The sequence below is a fragment of the Octodon degus genome, unplaced genomic scaffold (genome assembly GCF_000260255.1).
Source record: "Octodon degus isolate 3935 unplaced genomic scaffold, OctDeg1.0 scaffold00173, whole genome shotgun sequence".
Classification (NCBI taxonomy): Eukaryota; Metazoa; Chordata; class Mammalia; order Rodentia; family Octodontidae; genus Octodon; species Octodon degus.
In genome coordinates, this window is record NW_004524749.1 from 4,503,630 (window position 1) to 4,506,601 (window position 2,972).

Genomic DNA, 2,972 nt, shown 5'->3' on the forward strand with positions numbered 1-2,972 from the left:
AAAGAAAGAAAGAAAGAAAGAAAGAAAGAAAGAAAGAAAAAGAGTGAGCAAAGGTCTCACAGACACTTTACCTTCTCTTACCACTGTGCTCCCCTGTCACTGCTCAGCATCTTGGTCTCCCCCTCTCCCTGTGGTGGAAGTGGGGGTGCCCCTCATACATTCCCCAGAACAACAGCATGAGGAGGTGAAGACTTAGGAGGCAGTTTGTCTTCAGGGACGCACTCTCATGGGTGGGATTAACGCTCTTGTGGAAAAGGTGGAAGAGGGCCTGGTGGGTTAGCTCAGTGGTCTGAAGTGCTCTCTTGAGCAAAATCAGACAGGGCCCAGGGACTGTGTTTCCATTCTAAAAAAAGGTGGAAGAGAGGGCCCTGGCCCCTTCAATCCCTCCTGCCCTGTGAGGACACACAGCAGGAGATGCCTCTTGGAAAGAGTCCTCCTCACCAGACACCAAATCAGCTGGCACCTTGATCTAAAACCACTAGAATATAAAAAATAAATTTCTGTCACTACAAATGATCATTCTGGAGCAATTTTTAAATTATTTATTTATCAGGTCTTGCTAAGCAGCTGAGACTCGTAGTGATCCTCCTGTCTCAGCCTCCTCAGCACTGGGATTACAGGCAGGGGCTACCAAGCCTGATTTCAGTGACCAGCACAGCATGTGATATCAGGGATCAAACCCATGTCCTTGCACTTACCAGGCACATGCTTAGACTGCCAAGCTATCTTCCTAACTCCTGAAGCAATTTTGTCATTACCCCAGGAATAGAGTAGCACCCTTCCTAATGGTCTTCTTGCCTCTAAGAGAGTCCCACAAAGACTAAGTCTCTAACCAGTAGCCAACATAATTACTAAAAAGGTCACTCAGCACCCTGCAAGCATCCCTGAGCCACCCTAGCTTTTGTCCAACCTCTTCACATACCTCTCCTTCTCAATGGCTATTCTCGTTACATTGAATCTCAGTTACTTTTCTCTCATTGCTGGGACAAAATATCTGACATCCAAAATTAAGAAAGGAAAGGTTTATTTACCTTACAGTTTGTAAAGGTTTCAGTCCATATTCATCTGGCTCCAAGGCACAGTAGCACATGGAAGAGGGCAGCAGTTTACTTTGGTGGAAAAAGCAAAATAGCCAGAGCACAAGGGATGTGTGGTGGTGACAGCAACAGAGGCAGCAGGGGCAAACCTCTCTCCCTTCCTTATATGGCATTCAGGCTATCCACGGGTGCAGCACTCACACCCATAATCCCAGCATTGGATCATGTATTGATGACAACTCTAGAAGCTGCCCCATGACTGCAGGAGGCTTTGGTGTGAGAACTAGACACAAACCATCACACTGGCCTTCCTCTCACTCCTCAGACCTGCCAAGGCCATCACCTGTGTGCTTTCTGCTTTTCCTCTATGAAGGGCTCTCTTTGCACCTCACATGGCTGGCTTTTTTTGTCCAGAGGGATCCTTATCTCACATATCCCCTCCCAGAAGCCTTCCTACAAGACTAATCTAGCCAGCCTGTCTATCCTGTTACACTGCTTCACCCTGCAGGCTGTGCTTTAGCCCTACCTGAAACCACCACAGTTGTCAGTCTGTTTCTACCCACTGGTCTGTTCTAAAATGTAAGCACCAGGAGACAAGAACCAACTGTCCTGCATGCCACGTCCTCAATTCCAACCATTAGTAGGGCTTGTGTCTGGTAGCTGCTTGGCTGATGCTGTGACAATGAGGAGCTACAAATTCCCTCCTCTATGAGGAATCACCATTCTCTAGTTTCCTCAAAAAATCTCGTCTGGATCTTTCTATAGCTCTCTGTGTCACGTTTCTGCATTACACTGCAAAGCTGACTTTCCTGTTCACCATGCAGTTGTGAGGCTGTGTGTGTGTGTGTGTGTGTGTGTGTGTGTGTGTGAGAGAGAGAGAGAGAGAGAGAGAGAGAGAGAGAGAGAGAGAGAGAGAGAGAGACTGGGGATGTTTCTATACCCCCAACTTTGCCTCAGAGATCCATACATCATACATCTCAGAGCACCTGAATGCTTTAACTTTGTCCAGCATCAGAATGGTATGAGCAGAAACCACCACAGAGAGCCTGATATTGTTGCAGGAAAACACAAATAATATTCAGAGAAGAAACATTCTCCTTACTTTTTCCTTGCACAGACATAAATTTTCTCCTTAACAACTGTACAGTATCCACCTAGACTCAAGACTGCCTCCCTAATACATCATGACATGCATGAATACAGTGTGCAATTTTGCACAGAGTGTAAACGTGGTCCAGGATCAAACTGTGGCTGAGCTGAAAACTTGCTAGGTTTAAACAGCTTCACGTTTCTTTGTCTATAACCTGGAGACAATGATCAAATGGGATCTATGGGATTATTGAAAGGAATCAATGAGATATTCTGTGTGAAACACATCATAGTACCTAAGGCATGACTAAGGGCTCAAAAAATAGTAATAGTGTTAATAATAATAAAATGTATTCATAATGATAAGTATTAGGATTAACATCAGCAACAGGCCATCTTTGCAACTTTTGTATTGAATCCAACATGTTTTAGTGCTAGAAATTACATGGCATGAAAAATGCTTCCTATTACCTGAATTTTATAGTTTTCAGCTTAAAGAGGAGAAAGAAAGGTGAAGGGGACAGACAGGGCCTTCTTCTGTCTCTCTCAACCCTCTCCCCAGCTATCACCATTATGGAAATTCATGTGGCCACTGACACTAGGAAGGCCATGTGTCTGTGCTGCAGGAGGGCCCCACATTGCCCTGCCCTCCCAGCAATGCCTTCTTTCATGCTAAAGAAAAGAAAGTTATGCCAGATGAAAAATTACCATCGGGACTTCAAAGCAGAAGGAAGTATTTAAATGAGAAGAGAGCCCCTCCTTCAAGCAACATGAGCCCTAGTAGAAAAAGGAGAGAAAAGCCCAAAACTGAGTCAGCTTGCTTTCTTTTGCTTGCTTGCTTGCTTG